Source organism: Mus caroli, unplaced genomic scaffold, assembly GCF_978045245.1.
Source record: "Mus caroli unplaced genomic scaffold, Mus_caroli_1 scaffold_15, whole genome shotgun sequence".
Classification (NCBI taxonomy): Eukaryota; Metazoa; Chordata; class Mammalia; order Rodentia; family Muridae; genus Mus; species Mus caroli.
Window position 1 is genome coordinate 34,744,181 of NW_028227270.1, and position 23,746 is coordinate 34,767,926.

The following is a 23,746-nucleotide window of genomic DNA, read 5'->3' on the forward strand; positions in this document are numbered from 1 at the left end:
ACTACTGAAGACTGAACAACTCTCAAAATCTCCTGGTAAAGTATGTCATGAAGTTATCCTCATAAGTTCGAGGCACAATGTAGTTAATTTTGTCTGAGTAAAATATGTTCTGGAAAAAAAAAACTTCTCCTGCAAAGTCAAGGTAATTATGTTACCCCAATTTCAGTGTCTCAATGTACAGAACACCAGTAAACATTATATTTGTATACAAATACAGATTTCTGTTCACAGGATACTTTTCTAGAAATACATAAAATATTTTAAAAGGCCTAAAGGATGGCTTTAGGCTTATCTTTCTGAAGTTATAACCGTCATTTTTTTCTCACCAAATGCATAAAGGTCGGTGTCATCTTTAACATAACTTGCCCTTTTGTTGTGAAACAGTTTCTTCTGAGATTAAAACATTCCATCCTGCAGGCATGTTCCTTATACCATATGGCAAAAGAAAATAAATATATAAAAGCTAAAAGTAGTTTTTGGAAGTCTCGATACTGGTCACAATTTTTTTGAATCGTTCATCCCAAGAATAACAAGCAAGACTCCCATGACTTAGTCTTACAGAAGCCATTTTAAAAAGAAAATTCTGTGAAGGGACAAGCAGGAAACAGATCATTGCTGCTTAGGTTTAGACAATCTGAGTCTCTTGAAGGAGACATTCTCAATCCTAATTGTAGGCTCTAAAGTATCCTTTAGGTTCCCAGCTTTTCTGAGCTTTTACATGTGCTTGGTTAGTATTTGGGGATCCAGCTCCCTTTGAATCATTTCTCCTGCTGTAACTAACCTATCACTCATATTCTCTAAGCAATCCCAGTAAGACTCAGATGGGCAATATAGACTTTGTTGATAGCCATACTTTGGTCTCTCATGGGCTCCTATTCTGTGATAAACAAACATATATGTAGTATCTTACCAGAAAAAAAAATTGTTGCACAACTCCTACTGTGAAACACTCTTTTATCTTTAAAATGATAATATGAGTGTTTTAAATCGTTTTTTTAAACTAGGAGATATACAATAATAATCATGATGATTGGGACTTTCATTTTATCAACTTTAGTTTAATTATGTCAAAATGAAACAATATTCAACTCCATTGTAAACTTTCCACAGAAGGTGATCTTTAAGTGAATTATGAATTATTCAACAGAGGAGTCTGAAAACCTACAAGAGTTTTACAGAATTTGCTTTTGAAAAATACTGATAAGCCAGGTGTAGTGGTGCACGCCTTTAATCCCAGCACTCAGGAGGCAGAGGCAGGTGGATTTCTGAGTTCCAAGCCAGCCTGGTCTACAGACTGAGTTCCAGGACAGCCAGAGCTATATACAGAGAAACCCTCTCTTGAACCCCCCCAAAAAAAATACTGATAAAACTTCTTTAACCAAGGTCTGACTGGGTAGCTAATAGAGGGCTAACATCCAATATATACAAAGAACTAAAGAATTAGACTCTGATGAATCAAATAGCCCTATTAAAATGGGGTACAGAGTTAAACAAAGAATTCCCATGTGAGGAATACCGCATGGCTAAGAAGCACCTAAAAAGAAAAAAAAAAAAAATCAACATCCTTAGTCATCAGGGAATTGCAAATCAAAACAACCCTGAGATTCCACCTCACACAAGTCAGAATGGTTAAGATCAAAAACTCAGGAAACAGCAGATTCTGGTAAGGATGTGTAGAAAAAGGAGCACTCCTCCATTGTTGGTTGAATTGCAAACTGGTACAACCACTGTGGAAATCAGTCTGGGGATTCCTCAGAAAATTGAACATGTTATTACCAAGGACCCAACTATACCACTTCTGGGCATATACCAAAAGATGCTCTAACATCTAACAAGGACACATGTTCCATATGTTCATATAAGCCTTTTTTATAATAGCCAGAATCTGGAAAGAACTCAGACATCTTTAACAGAGGAATGTATACAGAAAATGTGGTACAATTACACAATGGAGTACTACTCAACTATTAAAAACAATGACTTCATTAAATTTCAAAGGCAAATGGATGGAACTGGAAAATATCATCCTGAGTGAGGTAACCTATTCATAAAAGAACACACATGGTATGCACTCACTGATAAGTAGATATTAGCCCAAAAGCTCAGAGTATCCAAGATACAATTCACAGACCACATGAAGCTCAAGAAGAAGGAAGAGCAAAGTGTGTATACTTCAGTCCTTCTTAGAAGGGGGAACAAAATACTCACAGGAGCCAATGTGGGGACAAAGTGTGGAGAAGGAAAAGCCATGCAGAGATTGCCCCACCTGGGGATCCACTCCATATACTGTCACCAAACCTAGACTCTATTGTGAACCAAGAAATGCTTGCTGATGGGAGCCTGATATAGCTTTTTCCTGAGAAGCTCTGCCAGTGCCTGACAAATACAGAGGTAGATGCTCATAGCCAACCATTGGTCTGAGCATAGGGTCCCCAATGGAGGAGTTAGAGAAAGGAATGAAGGAGCTGAAGAGATTTGCAACCACATAGGAAGAACAACAATATCAACCAACCAGAAACTCCAGAGCTCAGAGTGAGTAAACCACAAAACAAAGAGTATACATGGAGAGACCCATGGCTCCAGCCATATATGTAGCAGAGTATGGCCTTGTTGAGTATCAGCAGGAAGGGAGGTTCTTGGTCCCGTGAAGGCTCAATGCCCCTGTGTATGGGAATGCCAGGGTGGGGAGGTGGAAATCGATGGGTGGTTGGGGGAACACCCTCAGAGAAGCAGGGGGAGGGGTTTTGTAGGGGGTTTCGGGGTGGGAGGAACTGGAAATGGGGCTAACATTTGAAATGTAAATAAAGAAAATATCCAATAAAAACCGAAAAGAAAAAAAAAGAGATAAAACAGTATCTCTTATTATGCAAATGAGGTTTGTAGAACACAGATTTTTCTGGAATTTACTGTGAATCATAAAAACCTTGTAAATGAAAAGAAAACCAGGTCTCGTGGCAGGCATATATCTAAAATCTCAGCTTCTTAGAAAGCCAAGACAATACACTCACATTCTTGAGGCTACCTGGGAAACATGGTGATACCATATTTCAAAATGAAAACAAACAAACAAACAAAATCAAAGTCTCAGTACATAATTTAGTAACATAAATTTTATAGCTCTGAGAAGAAAGGCTTCCCCAATATAAGTGTTACAATCATGAAGGGAAAGGAATTCTTGCATTTGGTAGCTAAGGAATTCCACAAAATTACCAAATTAAAAAAAAAAAAAAAACAACTGCATTTATTGAGAGAGAAAACTCCAGAAGCATGGCTACAACAGCCCAGGTGAGTAGCAGCAACAAAACTGTATAGCTGTGTGAAAGCTATAACTATTTTATCAAGCAGATTCTCCAGCAAAACACAACCATTAGAATAGAAACAGGTACAGATGCAAAAGTTAGTAGAGACTATAAATACACAAATTCATTTTGTGAGGTTCTGTCAATTGGAAGCCCACAGGACAGAGAAAATAGAGTGAAACTGAAGCAGTATATTATTCATTTGTAAGACAATCAATTTTTCTTTATTGTTTTTAAAATTTTAGCAGATCTCAGGATGCCATCCTTCATTGCAAAAGCTGCACTACCTTATTTGCTGTCTCTTCATGATGAAGCCTAATCAAATTAATAAATATCTTCACAATCTCTAGATGTATATTTGATGAACATGTCCTACTTTCATTGAAACATAACATGGCTGTATCATAACTGTGTTTTATACATTACTTAAGTAACATAAGCAATTTGACTATGTTACAGATCTTATAATAGCTATAACTTCATAAAAATTAATATCACTTGATAAGTTTTAAGATACTTCTTTTTTAAATATTATGCCTTTTGATATTATGCATTAGTAAAAATATTGAAAAATATGTGGCAAACATATTAAATATAATGAAATGGTTTTCATGATATAGCTCCTTAAAACAAAGAAAAAACAATAGAGAATATTTATGAGTTTTACATATAGGTATTCAACATTCATGATGAGATATATACCCACAGAAATGTTTCTGCATTATGAAAGAAACATAGTTTAAATAACTATTTTTCTAATTTGTAGAAAAATATTGTTAATACTGACAAATAAATCTCTAGAGAGATCAATAATTTTTAAAGTCTCTGTGTTCACGTAATTATTATATGGATAATAAGTAATAATAATGAAAACGTGATATGTGGTAATACTAGATTTGTTTCCAACATACGATAAAATGTGATTTAAAAAACTACCATGTAACTCTAAACCATTCAGGTGTTCTATCTGATCTACATGAGAAAAGAAGAGAAAGTAGAAACAAGCCAATTGATAACAAAAATACATTTTTTCTTTTTTTAAATTTAATTTTATTTGTAATTCATTTTTTGCACTCCATATTCCATTATCTGCCACTCCACTCCCACCCTCCAACTGTTCCACATCCCACACCACTTCCCCACCACATCCAGTCTCCACATGGATACCACCACCCTCCACCCTATCTGACCTGTAAACACTCTGGGGCCTCAAGTCCCTTGAGGGTTAGGTGTATCATCTCTGAATGAACATAGAGCTGGAAGCCCTCCACTGTATTGGTGTTGGGGGCCACATATTAGCTGGTATGCTATCTGTTTGGTGGGCCAGTGTTTGAAAGATCCTGGGGGTACAGATTATTGAGACTGCTGATCCTCCTATAGGATCACCCTTCTCCTCAGCTTCTTTCAGCCTTCCCTAACTCAACAACAGGGATCAGCTGCTTCTGTCCATTGGTTGGATTCAAATATCTGCATCTAACTCTTTCAGCTGCTTGTTGGATCTTTTGGAGGACAGTCATGGTAGATCCTTTTTTTTTTTTTTTTTTTTTTTTTTTTTTTGTGGTTGCTTCATAGCCTCAGTATTAGTGTCAGGCCTTGGTACCTCACCTTGACCTGGATACCAATTTGAGCTTGTCACTGGACCTTCTTTTCCTCAGGCTCCTTTCCATTCCCATCCCTGTAATTTATGCATGTCCTTTTGTATCTTTGTTACCTCACTCAGGATGAAATTTTCTACTTCCATCCATTTGCCTGCAAATGTCAGGATTTTCACATTCTTAATAACTGAGTAGTATTCCATTGTGTAAATGAATCACATTTTCTGTATCCATTTGTCTGTTGTGAGGCATCTAGGTTGTTTCCAGATTCTGGTTATCAAAAATAAGGCCGCTATGAACATAGTGGAACATGTGCCCCTGTGGCATGGTGGGCCACCTTTTGGGTATATTCTCATGGGTGGTACTGCTGGGTCTTCAGGTAGATCTATTTCCCATTGTCTGAGGAACTTCCAGATTGATTTCCAGAGTGGTTGTACCAATTTGTAATCCTTCCAGCAATGAGGAATGTTCCTCTTTCTCCACATGCTCTCCAACATATGTTATCACCTGAGGTTTGGATCTAAGCCATTCGACAGGTATAAGTTGGAATTCCTGGGTCATTTTGACTTGCATTTCCCTGATCACTAAGGACTTTGAACATTTCTTTAGGTGCTTCTCAGCCATTCCTCAGTTGTGAATTCTCAGTTTAGTTCTATTCCCCATTTTTTGATTGTGTTGTTTGAAAAAAATTACAAAAATATATTTTTTAAAGGAAGCATACCCCTAATAATTCCCTCTGCACATATAGTGTGCATCTTTTGTCTTTCTATTTCTCTGTGTGGGGAGAGATAACTTGTACTTTCCTTCTCAAACACTATAAGGGCACAGTTAAACACCAAGAGCATATCAGAGACACAGTAGTGCTCATTAGGAAATTTACATATGATTCCTGTATGTATTATTATAACCTAGAGAGAGTTCTTGAAAAAGATTAGCAGAAACCACACTTTTCATGCATAGACACAGGGATCAGAATGATAGCTAGTTAGAAGCAATTGCACTCACCTGGTGATTGTAAAAGAATGAGCTTTTTCATGTTTAAACTGCATCATTGAATATGCCTGGGCTTAGCTTTAAATGATCCTTTACAGAAAAACCTCTTGTTTGAGTCAAAGACTCAAAACAAGAGTTAAAAACAGAGTTGGAGGGAAGAAGCTGAGAACGTGTTATGAAGGTAAAAAAAAAAAAATAGTACAATATACAAGTGCACTCCACAGACATGGTTGGGCTGACAGGAAAGGGACACCCAAATATCCAGTGACTCCATAAATATACCTTGAGAGGAGACAAAGGAGTGACTGAATTCCAGAAATGGAAGTGGTATATTGAGTATCTATCAGTTGACAAGAGGATACCACAACCAACTGCTGATAAATACTGCTTGCATCTTTTTGGCATTATTTCTAATTTTTATCTCTTCTTGACTATGAACTAAACAAAAGTAACCTCTTAATGAAAGATAGCTGTGAAAAGATAAAGTATGATGGAACTTGTGCCCACTTTCCCACTATGAAGGCCTAGATCAGGCCAGTGTACTAAAAAGAACAAAAGTTTGGTGTCTGCAGGCTGGATGGATCCTCGGGTGGGGCAGTCACTGGATGGCCCTTCCTTCAGTCTCTGCTCCATCTTTGGTCCCTGTTTCTTTTGGACAGGAACGTTTCTGGGTTACAAACTTTGAGATGGGTGGGTGGTCTCATCCCTTGACTTGGGGCAGTTCCTATCTACTGGAAGTGGTCTCTCCAGATTCTGTCTCCCCTTCTCCCCTTCACTATACATTTCACCTAAAGTCATCCCTGCTAGGTCCTGAAAGCCTCTGGCTTCCTTGGTATCTGGAACTCTCCAATGGCTACTCCCAATTTCTCATCCCCTATTGCTACTTATTTTTATTTGATTTCCTGACCCTCTGCACCTCTCTTCTGTCACCTCCAATACATAAGCCTGCTCTCGCTTATTTCCCTTTCCCTCCTTTCTTCCTCCCAGGTCCTCATCTCCCTCCACCTCCCAAATTATCCTATTCCTCCTTCTATGCAGGGATGAAGCATCAATACCCTGGTCTTCCTTCCTCCTAAGCTCCATATGGTCTGTGGGTTGTATCATGAGAATTCTGAGCTTTTGGGCTAATATCCACTTACCAGTGAGTGCATACTATGTGTGTTCTTTTGTGTCTGGGTTACCTCACTCAGGATGATATTTTCTAGTTTCACACATTTGCCTGCGATTTTCATTGTTGACAGGAACCTGGTGTGGCTGTTCCCTGGGAGGTTCTACCAGCACCTGACCAATGCAGATGCAATGCTCCCAGCCAACCATAAGACTGAGCTCTGGGATCCCAGTGTGGGAACTTGGGGAAGGACTGATGGACCAGGTAGGATTATAATCCCATAGGCAGAAAAATGTCTTGTGGCTGAACCACCCAGGGCTCCCAGGGACTAGACCACTAGAGGAGTGTACATGGAGAGATCCATTGCTCCAGATATATATGTAGCAGAGAATGGCCTTGTCTGACAGCAGTGGGTGGAAAGGCCTTTGGTCCTGTAGAAGTTTGATTCCTCAGTGTAGGGGGATGCTGGAGCAGTGAGGATGGACAGGCCAGGGTGAGTGGGTAGGAGAGCACCCTCAGAGACGCAAAGGGAATGGGGAGAGGGTGGATGGGATGTTGGGGGTTGTGGAGAGGTAACCAGGAAGGGGGATACCATTTGAGATAGAAAGGAATGGAATTATTAATATGAGAGAGAGAGAGAGGATAGAAAGTTTGCAAAATTGGTTAACATACCTTATTAAGCCAGAGAGCTGAAGATGATGGCAGTGTACAAATCTATATGTACACATTGTTCTGATATACAGCATTTATTATGACCAGCAAAACACAAAATTATTTTGAGTAAGTGCAATCACTGTACTGGTGTAATCTGAATTGTTTACTAGGTGAGCTTTATTACGAAGACCATTGAAATACTTAAAAGCAGATTATTCTCAGCATGAGGCAATTGCTTTTGCCTTTTTTATACTGCCTGTGACATAAAACATTATTTTTAGACAAGCTACAAATTTTCTTCTTGACCTAGGCATGAGCCAACACATTCTGTTTGAACATAATAATGTATTTTAATAAAATTTAGATTTACTACTTTGTAAAGATGATACTATTTCAATATGAATAACTCATGTTACCATCACAAAATCACACTGCAAAACAAACATTGCCAGTGTAACTTCATGAACTATTTATTTGTAATGCATTTTTCATAACTTTACAAACATCCCATAATTATTCAACTATAAATAGGTAATATATACATTCATTCTGCAGATACTTTATGTTTAACTTGAGACTCTATTCTTCATGTTATATTTAATATAAGGCATTCAGTTTTATGGTTGGGAAGAAATACAAATACATCATTTGACTTACTCTGTTGTATAGCTTCCCTCTCAAGTATCAATATTCATTTTTATAAAAGGAAAACTGTGCTTATAATTAAAATAACCTCAGATAATCAGGCATAAAGTACCCTGTAAACTTAAATGAATATCCATTCTAATGAACAGTATGCTGGGGAATATTCTTAATATTGTGTGATTAATAGTTAATACTTGCTTTTCTTATTTCTATTAACATTTTATTTACAGTTTTTTTTAAAAAATGGAGTTTTAAGAATCATGTATTTTGAATTAACTACATAAAGATAATTGAAAACTATTGAAAAATATAATATAATCAATAATAGTTTGAACAGAAGAAAACTTATAAGTAATGCATAATCAAATACCTTAAAATGTTTGCTAATGTAATATACAAAAATATTGTACAAGTTTGTAAATTTTTTAACCTAAACATATAAGTGCAATGAAAGCTAGAAATTACAGTCCAATTTATATTGAATATTTTTCTTAGTAATGTTTACTATAATCTTTTTCTTATCCTTCCTAAAAGGAAAATGTTGTCTAAACCAGGAGTAGCTGTAATTTCTGGAAAAGAGTAATCAGATTTTGAGACTACTTGACACTGACTCCAAACTGACATTGATTCTGAAATATCTGAATAAGCATTGTTTCCTAAACTTAAAGTAGAGGGTTATGAAGGTCACTTGAATCAGTTGAACTTTAGCCAAGTCTGTTTTGTAGTGGACTCCTATTATTGTCATCTATTCATTTCTTTAATCGCATAATGTTCAACTGTAACAAAAATATTCAGAATTCACCTAAAACTGACAATTTCATTTCCTAACTTATAAAAGGAAAGCTATTATAGAAGAAAAGGCCAAATGAAGCCAATATAGGTGACTCTGTCAGGAAAACTCAAACAAAATTAATATCTCATCACTTGAGGGATCAAAGAGGTTTTTGCCAACATTAAGGAAAGATGGATATATAGCTGTTTCTACATATCTCCCTTTAACTCTCCTGCAGGGCCATGGGTATAGGGGAAGAGAGGAGGGAGAGAGCTCTGGGCGGGCAGACATGGGAGATCTTTCGGAGCCTTTCCATGCAGTCCTGGGCAACATCTGGCTGTGTGAAGCCACTGATCCCACATGGAGGGTGGACAAGGGGAAGCCCCTGGTACCAAGTTCTCAGTCTTTGGCATCCATCCTCGCTAGATATGGCAGAGGAGCTGAGAACAGAATAGGGACCCTGGGGAGGCACTAGGCCCCAGAGATACGGGAAGAGGGGACAAGGGGAAAGATCAGGGGGGCGCAGGGTGGTTCCCATGCAGGTGAGAGTCCTTAGTCCGGTCTGTGGCTGGAGCACAGGAAGGGAAGGCCTTCTGATAGGAGGTTAGTAGTGGCTCGTTAGAAGAAAGCCTATGCCAACGTCCAAGCACAGTGGGCCTTGATAAAAAGAGACAAGTCTATGGTTTTAGAGCTTTATTGTAGGAAGTCAGGGGGAAAGAGAGGAGAGAGAGAGACAGAGACAGAGAGAGACGGGGGGGGGGGGTGGGGGGGGGCGGGGTAAAAGCTTAGAGAGAGTAAGGAAAGTAAAAGCTTATGAGAGCGAGGAGGGGCCAAGCACCCCCACTTTTAGAGGGCTGTGTTATCTTGCTTTGCTAGGTAACTGTGAGGAGGAGTCTAGCCTGAAGGCCAGAAGCTTGGGACATTGTGTATGCGACTGAAAGTCATGAGCCTCTCCTGTGGGGGCTGTGGGGGCAATAACTTCAAGAGGATCCAGGGGTCCGGGAGACATGAGGGAATGCCTTCCATCCCATGTAAGTGAAAATTACCACCACCCTGTCTCACAGGGGTCAAGACCTCAACTTGACTGGAGACCAAGCTGCCGGTGCATAGCCCATTGTCCCACACTCTCCTAGTTGTCTTTTTCAAAAGACAGATGGATCATAAATAATGACTGTTGGTTATCAAAACTTAAATCAAGTTGTTCCTTAAATGCAGTTGCTGTAGCAGATGAGTTTTCCTTCTCTGAACTGATTAGCACATCTTCAGGTACATCTGCTCTGGATAGTGGACTGTATGATCCAGTGTTACTTGGTAGTATGTGAATTACCAATGGTAGATATAACAATGGTTTGAAGAATTTGGCAAGCTCCCATGTGAAACACAGCAAAGTTTCTTGGAGCTACCATTCTTTGATACAAATATTGACCCTTTGGGAAAAAGCCTTTAGTTTACAATTATGTCTTACTTGAAATTGGACATTAGATAATGAACTACTTTTAAGTTACCATGAGACATGTACTTCTTATTATGAGGCAAATATTACATTTTTACAAGGTGATAAAGTTGGGCTTGCAAACCAGCAGACCACCATTTGGTAGAAGTGTGCATATGTGATGAAGTCTGAGCAATTAGCACAAATATGAGTATCATTCTTTCCATTCTTTTACAAATACATCTTTTAGAAAAACAGAAAAACACATATGATAGCACCTATACAAGAACATACAAGAGCACACATATACAGATGCACATCCAAACAGATAAAACATTAAATGTTTTATTCATATTGTATACATTTTTAAATGTTTGCAAGAATATGGTTAACAAAGTATTATGTTTTTCAGGTTATTATTCATTATATAAAATTAATCAGTAAAAATTAAATGTCAAAATTAGTAACACTTACACTTAGCAAAATTAGATATAGAAAGAAATTTGTTGACATGTAGTTCACTAAATGACTTAATAGTATATTTGGCTATCAAAATAAGTTACAAAATGTCACTGTTTAAAGGCATTGAGAAAAATACAAAAATCACAAACACCAATTGTTTTGGAGGAGAGAATTCTAGTTAGGTTCTACTAGTAATTTTCAGATTGAAAAAATGACTCACTCTATGGCACAGTATAACTTTGTACTTGAAGAAATCCTTATACCTTAACTATCTGTGTAATAGGTGTGGTGGTTTAAGATTTCATGATTCAGGATATTAATAGTGTTTACTTTTAATTTTTTCATATATGTCTATTAAGAATTACTATATGTAAATATGTCATTTAAAATACATATGATATTCTGAAATATATATATATGCATTATTTTCTTTCACCATCTTTTAGGAATATACGTGTAGCATAAGTAAGGCAGTAGTAAATTTTCTATGTCATTTTTTCTATTTTTCATGATCTTTATACTTTGCTTATGTTTGTATATTAGAATACTTTTGCTAGTAGCATAAAATTGATTTTTATATTTTATGCATAAATGATTAAATGTGGCTATATAAATTTAGCAACATGTTAGATATGTAAGATTATCACTGTATATTTATTTGTGTAATTTTTTACTATGAATATATTAACACATTTATTTCTCCTATAGCAATAGTTCATTTATTCAATTATAACTTATGAGAAATTTTGGTATTGCAGGGTATTTGATCATATTGCTATCCATGAGATTGTATTATTAACTGAATAAACTGCTTCTAGTTGTGCTGTAGCTCAGCCCTTAGCACCATCCTTAAATTACTCTAGCTAAAATACAGACATACTATTAGTATATACCTTTAATTCCAAACAATGAATGTAATGTTAGATTGTAGAAGAAAGCACCCATGCTTGAAAGTGATGTCTAATTGACTGAGAGATAAAGTAACAAACCAGAGAAAGATTTGACAAAATAGAACAAGCCCACCTCTCACACGAAGTGGGGGGAGGGGGGAGAAGAGAAGCTATATAAGAGAGCAGTACAGAGAGAAAAGTGAAAGGGAGGAGGCACTATTACCAGGACAAGTGTGCAAACACAGGTTGTAGCGAAAGAAAAAGCAAGTCATAGATGAAGGCAGAACAAGCCAGAAAATAAGGAGCCAGAAGACTCAAACCTATTGTAAGAGTTAGTTTGAGGCCAAGCAGACCAATTCAGGAGAAGCCAAGAGAGAAACAAGATTGAATCATTTAGCTTGGAGGGGCGTTTGAGGCAGAATAGCTGAGTTGAACTAGTCAGTCAGAAATCAGAAAGAACTGCAATGGGTGATCATATTCAGCAGTAAGTCTCAGAGGCTGAATACATTCTAGGCCTAGTGTAGAGGGTAAGCTTTCAAGACTAGGTCTAGGACAGTCTCCACGAAAATATTTATATAAGATGAATAAAATACTACCTTTAAAGTCTAGAAGTAAAACTCCTTAATTAAAAAATCGAACAATATTAAGAATTTTCATTATTACCAGAAAAAAAATTCAAAAAATGTTTGCCATATCACAAAGAAAAAGTACACTAAAGTATCCTACTATATTCTTGTTTGCTACCATCCAAAAGTGACAGGAAAGTGCATTTATTCTATTTGTTTGAAAGATTTTTTTGATTTATATAAGGCTGATTTACCTTTCACACGCATGCACATAAACACACACACACACACACAAAGACACACACATTGCAAAATCTTGCTTACAATATAATCATTTTTATTAAGCACTCAGACACTACGAGTACTTTTTCACAAGAAAAAGTTATTCCGCTAGCCATTTTAAGTAAAAAATATCTAATTGTTGAGATCTGCCCCACACTCCAGCCCCAGCATTTCTGTAGCCATTTTGTTCCATGCCAGTTAGATATTTCATATTGTTGCTCTACCATGCCTGCTAGTCACTGACACAGAAAAATAACCTGATCAAAGCAAGGTGATGTGCTGTATGTTCTGAGGTTTGTTAGTCTTAATAAATTCTACAAAGCTTTATTACATAGAATACATCAAATAAAATGTCAACATGAATTGTTGTATCTAAAATGATTTGAGCCAGAGCTTACCACCAAGACGCACTTCCTTCATAAGTTCATTGTGGGTTTTATGTTTCTTTTTTTTCTTTATAAACTGACCGAGAAAGTTGCTCATCAGAGCCTCAGCTATGTCCCTGATCTGATCCATATTAAAGTGTTTGTTCAATAAACCATGCCTATCTAATTGAGCTACATGTTTGTGTGGTTTGTGAGGTGACTCATGGGCCCCAACATTATTTATTTAGAACTGAGATCATGTTTTTTTAGTAAGAAGTTTCAGACATCTCAATTTTCATTCTTAACTGCGTATAAATATTAAGTGATGAGGATTGAATCAATTATTAAAAAAGACACGCTACCTGTCATGGTCTTCTAAATATGAGAATTATGGAAGTTTCCAGATACAAAGATTAGAGTGCTATTATATGTTTCAGAGTTCTCATTTCTATTTTTTAGATGTATTTTCCTGTTGCTGAAAAGTATTAAATGTAAGGAGATTGAGATGATATCATTTCAGTTTATATTGTTATAGATACAAGAAATTAGAAAAATACATAAAGTAATATAACTGATTCCATGCAAAATCAACATGTGATCAAAGAAGCCCTAATTTTCAATATATTCCTGTTCTATATTTAGTTGTGAATTTAATGTTTTACATAGAAAAATTATAACAAATTACTGCTAAGTGTGTTACAACGACCTAATTAATTTTCATAATTTTAGAACTTTTAGTTCCTTACAAAGTCATGTTGCACTTAGAAGAAAACATATCTAATTTTTAATAGTATGTCCATGTAATTAAAACTTTATACATTTTGATTTATAGTAAATATATGCAAACGCAATTATAAATTCAGAAATAATAGGCAAAATATTTTTCTTTCATATATGAGTATAAATTTATATTTGATACATCTACCATCATTTTTAAAATTTTAAATTTTTAAAGAAAGATTGATTCAACAAATATAATTATAAATAATTCATATTTATAGGTCTTATACTAGCCATTGTACCTTCTGAAGGAGAATGAACTCAATTTAAATGCAATCTAAAGGTACAATACTTTTTCCAAGTTATACTGACTTATTTATTTCATTCTTCCCTTACTTTATATTTTAAGATTGTATAGATTTCATTGGTTTTGGCATCAACAAATTCAACTGGTTAAAATACATTACTGAACTAAATTACATCAACAAAAACATTACATTAGCAGGAAGTAGGTTATTAAAATTCTAGTTTGAAAAAGAAGGAAGGTGCCTGCTTTCCTGGAAGCCACACCTGCACTACAGGCTTGTGGGATCCAAGGCAAGAGCCTGCTCAATGCCCTATGCCCTATGTCTACCAACTCCCCATAAAGCTACCCAAGAGCCAGGAACTACACCCCATCCCATGGATATTGTTTTCTGGTCCATAATTCAGACTGATTTCCTGGAGGCCATACCAGTTCTAGAGAACCCAGAGGCAACATTTGCACCCAAAACTCTAAAGGTCATGTAATGTTAAAATAACACCATTTGAGACATCCTACTAAACATGCAGAACCCCTGGAACTCGGGCCAGAAGACCAGAGAGGAAACAGAAACCAAGGGGAAAAAGTCCAAATAACACCTATCTAACAGAGATAAACTCATAAATCAGCACCTAAATATATAATAATTCCCTAACCTAGATTAATAGAAACCAGGTTAAGGGCATAACCAAGAACACCCAGGGGGATTTTACACCTCTAGAGCCCATTTATCCATGTAAACGAGTCCTGGATATTCCAAAATTGCTGAAAAAATATAAGAAGACCTTAAATATAATTTTATGGAGCTAATAGAGGCCTGTATAGAGGAAAGAATAAACCCCTTAAAGAAATACAGAAAAAAAATACAACCAAACATGAAAGAAATGAATAAAAATGACTAACAACCTGAAAATGGAAAAGGTAGGAATAAAGAAAACACAAACTGAGGCAATTCAGAAGGTGGAAAATCCAAATAAGCAAACAGGAACACTTGATGTTGACATCACCAACAGAATTAAAGAGGTGTAATAGAGTATCTCAAGCCTAGAAGACATTGACACACCCATCAAAGGAAATGCTAAATACAATAAAAAGTAAGTCCTACATATCTGGAACACGATGAAAAGATCAAACCTAACAAAAGAGGAACAGAAACAGTAGATCTTCAGTTTTAAGACATCGAAACTATTTTCAACATAATCAGAGAAGAAAATGTCCCTCAACAAAAGAGTTTCCTATAAATGTACAAGAAACTTCCAGAACACCAAATAGAAAAGAAAATCCTCCCACCACATAATAGTCAAAATACTAAATGTACTGAAAGAAGAATAATATTAAAAGCTGCCGTGGGAATATCTGAATGTCTATGTAAGGGCAACCATAGTTATTAAAGAAACATTAGTATAGCTTAAGTCACACATCAAACCTCCACCCATTAATGGGGTAATATTACAATACACTGTTCACACCAATGGTTAGGTAATTCAGACAGAAAATATACAGACAAATATTGGAACTTACATAGAGCTACAAAACATTTCACCAAATACCTGCTCAGCACCTCACAGAATGTTCTCCAAAACTGGCCATATAGTTGGTCACAAAGTAAGTATTAAATTTAAATATCAATTTTCATCTTATTATACCTATGTCCATATCATGGATTAAAGTCTAACTTCAACAACAATAGATACAACACATAGCCTAAAAGCCCAAGAAAATTGAACATCTCTACACAATGACTACTGAGTAGAGGAATAAATAAAGAAAGCCCTTAAAGACTTTCTAGACTTCAATGAAAATAAATCCACAGCATTCACAAATTGATGGGACACAAATATAGGAAACTTCAGAGGATTAAGTATGCTCCTAAAGAAATTAGTGAGATCTCATACTAGCTACATGACAACATATGTGAAAACTCTATAACAAAGGTAAAAGCAGAGCAAAGTAAAACAGAATAACAAAGCAAAACAGAAAAAAAGGCAACAAAACCAAGAGAAATAGTTGGCAGGAAATAATTAAAGCTCAAGGCTATAATCAGTAATATAAGTACAAAGAGAACAATACCAATAATCAAGAAAAAGAAGTTGCTTCTTTGACAAAAACAAGATAGACAAACCCTTACTTAGTGAAATGAATTAAAAGTCAGAGAGATACTTTTCAAATTAACAAAACCAGAAATAAATAGGGGAACTAAACAACAGACAACATGGAAAGCCAAACAAAAGATAGATCTTGCTTTAACTTGTACTTTACCAAATTGGAAAACTAAAAGAAACAGATAATTTTCTTGATTGACACTATTTGCAAAGCTAAATAGTGATCAGATAAACAATACAAATAGGCCTACAAGTCCTAAGGAAATAGATGCAGTCATTAAAATTTCCTTCTTATCAAAACAAAACAATGAAACAATAAATAAACAACAAAAATAATGTAAGGCAGGAAAAAGGATTATAGTGCAGAATTCTACAAGATTTTAAAAGAAAAGCTAATACCCATTCCTCTGTTGAGGGACATCTGGGTTCTTTCCAGCTTCTGGCTATTATAAATAAGGCTGCTATCAACATAGTGGAGCATGTGTCCTTATTACAAGATGGAACAACTTCTGGGTATATGCCCAGGAGAGGAATTGCTGGATCTTCCAGTAGTACTATATCTAATTTTCTGGGGACCCACCAGACTGATTTCCAGTGTGTTTGTACCAGCTTGTAATCCCACCAAAAATGGAGGAGTGTCCCTCTTTCTCCACATTCTTGCCAGCATCTGCTGTTACCTGAATTTTTGATCTTAGCCATTCTGACTGGTATGTAGTAGAATCTCAGAGTTGTTTTGATATGCATTTCCCTGATGATTAAGGATGTTGAACATTTTTTCAGGTGCCATTCTGTATTCCTCAGTTGAGAATTTTTTGTTTAGCTCTGTGCCCCATTTTTCATAGGGTTATTTGATTTTCTGGAGTCCATCTTCTTGAGTTATTTATATACATTGCATATATTAATTCCCTATCTGATTTAGGATTGGTAAAGATCCTTTCCCAATCTGTTGGTGGACTTTTGTCTTATTGACAGTGTCTTTTGCCTTACAGAAGCTTTGCAATTTATATGAGGTCCCATTTGTCAATTCTTGATTTTACAGCATAAGCCATGCTGTTCTGTTCAAATGTGGTACATTTACACGATGGAGTACGACTCAGCAATAAAAACAATGAATTCATGAAATTCTTAGGCAAATGGATGCATCTGGAGGATAACATCCTGAGTGAGATAACCTAATCACATAAGAACACACATGGTATGCACTCACTAATAAGTGTATATTAGCCCAGAAACTTAGACTACCCAAGATACAATTTGCAACACATATGAAACTCAAGAAGAAGGAAGACAAAAGTGTGGATACTTTTCTCCTTCTTCGAATGGGGAACAAAATACCCATGGAGGGAGTTACAGAGACAAAGTTTGGAGCTGAGACTGAAGGAACGACTGTCCAGAGTCTGACTCACCCAGGGATCCATCCCATATGCAACCACTAAACTCAGACACTATTGCATAAGCCAGACAATTTTTATTGACAGGACCCTGACATAGCTGTCTCTTGTGAGTCTATGCCAATGCCTCTCAAATATAGAAGTGGATGCTCACAGTCATCTATTGGATGGAACACAGTGCCCCTAATGAAGGAGCTAGAGAAAATACCAAAGGAGCTAAACAGTTCTGCAACCCTATAAGAGGAACAATATGAACTAACCAGTAGCCCCCCAGAGCCCTGTCTCTAGTTGTATATGTAACAGAGGATGGCCTAATCAGCCATCAATGGGAGGAGAGGCCCTTGGTATTGTGAAGATCATATGCCCCAGCACAGGGGAATGCCAGGGCCAGGAAGCAGGAGCAGGTAGGTTGGGGAGCAGGGCAGGAGGTGGGTATAGGGGGCTTTAGGTATAGCATTTGAAATGTAAATGAAGAAAACATCTAATAAAAAAAGCAAAAGAAAAAAGAAAAGCAAATATCAACACTCCTCAAATTGTTCCACAAAAAGACATAAAAAGAACATTGCCAAATTTATTTTACAATACCAGTTAACCTGATACCAAAACCAAGCAAAGATTCAAGAAAGAAAGAGAACTCTAGAAATAGCCGAAGTAATACTCTACCTTCACTGAACTTCTCTACACTTAGAGTAAGTATACTGAGACAATGGAAGTTCCAGTTTTCTTATCAATTAAATCTTTATATACTTATTTGAGATTTTTAAAAAGTAAGAACAATGTATAATAGATTTAAACTAGAAAAATAATTACCTTCACTTTTTCTTTCATGACTTCCTTTCTTTTTTGCCCGTAATTCGTATTTCTCATCAACTAATATCATTTTTGGTATTCATTCTAAATGCTATTTAGATTTTATGCTTACTTACATCTATTATATATTTACATTTATACATTATAGACTAGGATCCACATATGATGGAGAAAGTATGTTTTATTTCTTTCTTATATTGTGATACTTCATGATAATATAATTTTCAAGTCCTTCTATTCCCTGCAAATTTTATTTCATTTTTTCTTACATGTGACTAGGATTTAATATGTATATATGGATTTAATACTTTTGCAAATGTAGGTTTAAAAGTTTTTCTTAAAAACTGTCATTTTTGCATTTGGCTTTAACAGAATTGCATTGGTTTTACACTGTTTGTACAGTTGGGATGGAAAGAATTCTGAAATAGAGCAGAGTTTATAAATTATTTCTTTATGCAGGTAGTTAATATTACAGGTGAAAATTACATTTTTTCAAATAAGTAATTTATTTGGTAGAGTATTTGTGCACTATACATGTAGCCCCGAATTTGACCCTTACCCTAAAAGTTATTTCCAAATAATAGATGATGGGAGAGGAAAAATCAGTTTTCTTCAACAAGGTGACAATGTTATATAAAATACACTCCAACACAGCCCAAATGTTAAAGAGTGGTTGGCCAAAACAAATTAACTCTATGATTTGTTTCTTTACTTTTTTTTTTTAAAGAAAAGTACATACATCTGATAGAGGGCTAATATCCAATATATACAAAGAGCTCAAGGAGTAGACTCCAGTGAACTAAATAACTACATTGGAAAAGGGGGTACAGAGCTAAATCCAGAGTTCTCAAATGAGGAATAGCGAACGTCTGAGAAGCACCAAAAGAAATGTTCAACATCCTTAATCATCAGGTAAATGCAAGTCAAACCACCCTGAGATTTTGGCTCACACTAGTCACAATGGCTAAGATCAAAAATTCAGGTGACACCAGAGACTATGAAAGCTAGAAGATCCTGAGCTAAGATCCTAGGAGAACACAAATGATGCCAGCCCAAACTACTATATCCAGCAGAACTCTCAATTACCATATATTTAAAAACCAAAATATTCCAAGACAAAAACAAATTTTCACAATATCTTTCCACAAATCCAGCCCTACAAAGGATAATAAATGGAAAACTTCAACACGAGGGAGACTACACCGAAAAAAACAAAACTAAAAAACAAAACAAAACAAACAAACAAACAAACAAACAAAACACAAGAAAGTAATCTTCTTCCAACAAAACCAAAAGATGATAGGCACACAAACATAAATTACATCCAAAATAAAAGGAAGTAACAATAAGGATTACTTAATATCTCTTAATGTCAATGGACTAAATTCCCCCAATAAAAAGAATAACAGATTAATATGTAAATAGGATACAACATTTTGCTGCGTAGAGCAAATGTACTTCAGTATCAAAGAAAGATACTGTGAGACCCCGACTTAGAGCGTTTCTCCCTGAAAGGTAAAGCCCCTAAATGTTCCCCAAGCTTGTTTTCCCTGATCTTTAAAAATACAGCTAAAAAGAAGCTCTTTGTTCTCTATAGCCAGCAAAAGATCTTTTTGTTCCTATACTGTACAACCGGAGATGCCTGCCTTCCTGTGCCAAGGACAGGGAGATAGATGCTGGAGAGGAGGCTGCAGCTCACTCCCCCCCTCACCAGAAAGGAGCTGTAGCCAACTCTCCTCCCAACTCCTCCCAACTCTCCTCCCAGCTCCTCCCATCTCTCCCAACTCCTCCCAATTCCTCAGCTAGCTGTTAAAAACCCCCTACTGTCACCACTTGGGGTCAAACTCCCCTACCCTGCACAGTGGAGGGACTTCGTCCTCAGCTAGCTGATAATAAAACCTCTTGCAGTTTGCATCAGGTGTGGTTTTCTCTCGGGACACTGGGGTGCTGGCCAGCTCATCCCGGGACTTGAGCAGAGGCTCAGCATCTGGGGCCTTACAATACTACCTCAGAGTAAAGGGGTGGAAAACAATGTTCCAAGCAAAACATCCCAAGAAACAAGTTGGAGTAGCCATTCTAATATTGAATAAAAGCAACTTTCAACCAAAAGTTAGCAAAAAGGATAAGGACACATTATACTTATTGAAGGAAAAATCTACCAGATTTTTCTCTGAAGAATTCTGAACATCTATCCTCCAAATGCAAAGGCACCCACATTCATAAAAAAACAACAACAACAAAAAAAAAACAACTTCACTAAAGCACTAAGCATACTTTGTACTTCACACAATAATACTGGGAGTCTGCAACACCTGTACTGGCTAATTTTGTGTCAACTTAGTGACACAAGCTGGAGTTAACACAGAGAAAGGAGCTTCAGTTGGGGAAATACCTTCATGATATCCAGCTGTAAGGCATTTTCTCAATTAGTGATCAAGGGGGAAAGGCCCCTTGTGGGTGGGACCATCTCTGGGCTGGTAGTCTTGGGTTCTATAAGAGAGCAGTCTGAGCAAGCCAGGGAAGCAAGCCAGTAAGGAAAATCCCTCCATGGCCTCTGCATCAGCTCCTGCTTCCTGACCTGCTTGAGTTCCAGTCCTGACTTCCTTGGGGATAAACAGCAATGTGGAAGTGTAAGCTGAATAAACCCTTTCCTCCCCAACTTGCTTCTTGATCATGATGTTTGTGCAGGAATAGAAACCCTGACTAAGATAACAATTTACTCTCATCAATGGACAGATAATGGAAATGCAAAATAAACAGAGCCATGTTGAAAGTAACAGAAGTTATGGAACAACGGGATTTCAGATATCTATAGAACATTTCATCCTAAAACAAAATTATATACCTTCTTTGCAGCACCTCATGATACTGTCTCCAAAATTGACCATATGATCAGTCACAAAACAGGCCTCAACAGATACAAGAAGATTGAAATAATGCCATGCAACCTCTCAGATCACCACAGACTAAGGCTGGTTATCAACAGAAACAAGAACAACACAAAGCTCACATACACATGAAAGCTGAACAATGTCCTACTCAGTGTTAATTTAGTCAAGGAAGAAGTAAAGAAATTAAATACTTTTTAGAATTTAATGAAAATTAAGCTACAACATATACAAACTTTTGGGACACAACGAAAGCAGTACTAAGAAGAAAACTCAGCTTTGAATGCCTCCAAAAAGAAACTGGAGAGAGCCCATAATACCAGCTTAAAAGCATACCTGAAAGTTCTAGAACAAAAAGAAGCAATAAACCCAAGAGGAGTAGACAACAATCAAACTAGTAGAAAAAGAACTATACAAAGAATCAACAAAACTTAGAAGCTGGTTCTTTGAGAAAAACAACAAGATAGATGAATGCTTAGCCAGACTAGCCAGAGGGCACAGATACAATATCCAAATTAACAAAATCATAAATGAAAAGGGAGATATAACAACAAAAATTGAGTACAAAAGTCTCTATTCAACAAAACTGGGAAATCTGGATGAAATGGACAATTTTCTAACAGATACCAAATTCCAAAGTTAAATCAGGGTCAGATAAACCATCTAAACAGTACCATGATTAATATATATTACACCAACTTCAAAAAAAATCTAAATTGTGTGGATACTTCGGTCCTTCTCAAAGGGGGATCAAAATACCCACAGGCAGAAATACAGAGACAAAAAGTGGTGCAGAGACCGAAAGAAAGGCCATCCAGAGACTGCTCCATCTGGAAATTCATCTCATATAAAGTTATCAAACCCACACAATACTGTGGATGTAATGGCAGTGCTTGCTGACACGAGTCTGATACAGATGTCTTCTTACAGGCTCTGCCAGAGCCTAACAAATACGGAGGTGGATGCTTCCAGCCAATCATTGAATTGAGCATGAGGTCCCCAGTGGAGGAGTTAGAGGAATGATGGAAGGGGTTTAAGGGGTTTGCTACCCCATAGGAAGAACAACACTATCAACGTACCATAGCACCCAGAGCTCCCAGGGACTAAACAACCAACCAAAAAGTACATATGGAGTAACCCATGACTCCAGCTGTATATGGAGCAGAGGATGGCCTTGTTGGAGAGCAATGGTGGGAGAGGCCCTTGTTCCTGTGAAAAGGAAAGGGAAATTGAAGGGAAATGACAGGGTGGGAAGGCAGGATTGTGTGGGTGGGTGGGTAGGGGGAACACTGTCATAGAAGCACTGGGAGGGGGCAAGATAGGGGATTTCTGGAGGGGAAACCAGGAAAAGGGGATGACATTTGAAATGTAAATAAAATAAATATCTAATAAAAATATCTAAATTGGAATTACCAAAATATGTGGGAGTAAAAGCTCCAAAGAGATATCTCTTGCCACTAAATGGAGGCTCCAGTGCCAATAATTGGTCACATATAAACGATTTGTCGACAACAGGAATCCCATGAAAATGTCCCAATAATCCAGCGTTGTCAAGCTTATTGGTTACTCTTGTCAAACTGATAGTGTGACACTCTTGCTAAATACAAAATTTGTGTATCTCATGCTATCCCTACTTTCTTATGTTCATGGACTCTAAGGTACTCTGGACACTACCAAATAATAAAGGTAAACACCAACATAGCAACAAAACCTTTGATCTACAATGATGACTTACCTTTAAAATATTTTGTTGTAATAGTGGCACAAAAGTTGTGAGAATAACCAGGCACTATATGAGTAGATTTAATGTCCACTCTACAAGACAAAACCTATGCCCAACAATGCTCAGATGACCAGGAAACTGAGAGTTGATAGGCAATGAGCCTAGAAGAAAAACAAATACTGAAATTCTGATAAAAGATATAACAATAGATCCCCAAGAACATCCTAGTATACTCGTAGATCAATATCTTGCTCAGCCATCCTCACAGAAGCTTCATCCTTCAGTAGATGAGAACAAAGGTGGCAAAGACCTCTGACTATACAACTTGAAGAAATAAATATTAGAACTTTTTATCTTATTTGGGATGGCTCCATCAAGTACTCTACACAGGTATTCTGCAGAGGAGGGGACAGAAAAGCTGTAATAGCCCATCAGGGAAAAAGGGTTTCTAGACACCATGGGACTAGTATACACATGATACTAGTGTGGAGTGATGTACAGGCCTGAATATTGAAAACTCAGAAGTGGTTCCATTGATGAAAGGAGAAGTAGACATAATATATAATCCCTAACTCAGAAGCTACCGCTAATTGATAATCACTTACAAATGAAAATACGTAGTTTTTTCCAACCACCTCACTGTATTTACAAAACACAGCAAAAAGCAGGATGGTGACTAGCAGTGCATGGCCAATATTAGGGTTTTTTTTTCTTACTATGCTTTGTCTGGGAAAATGTTTTAATGATC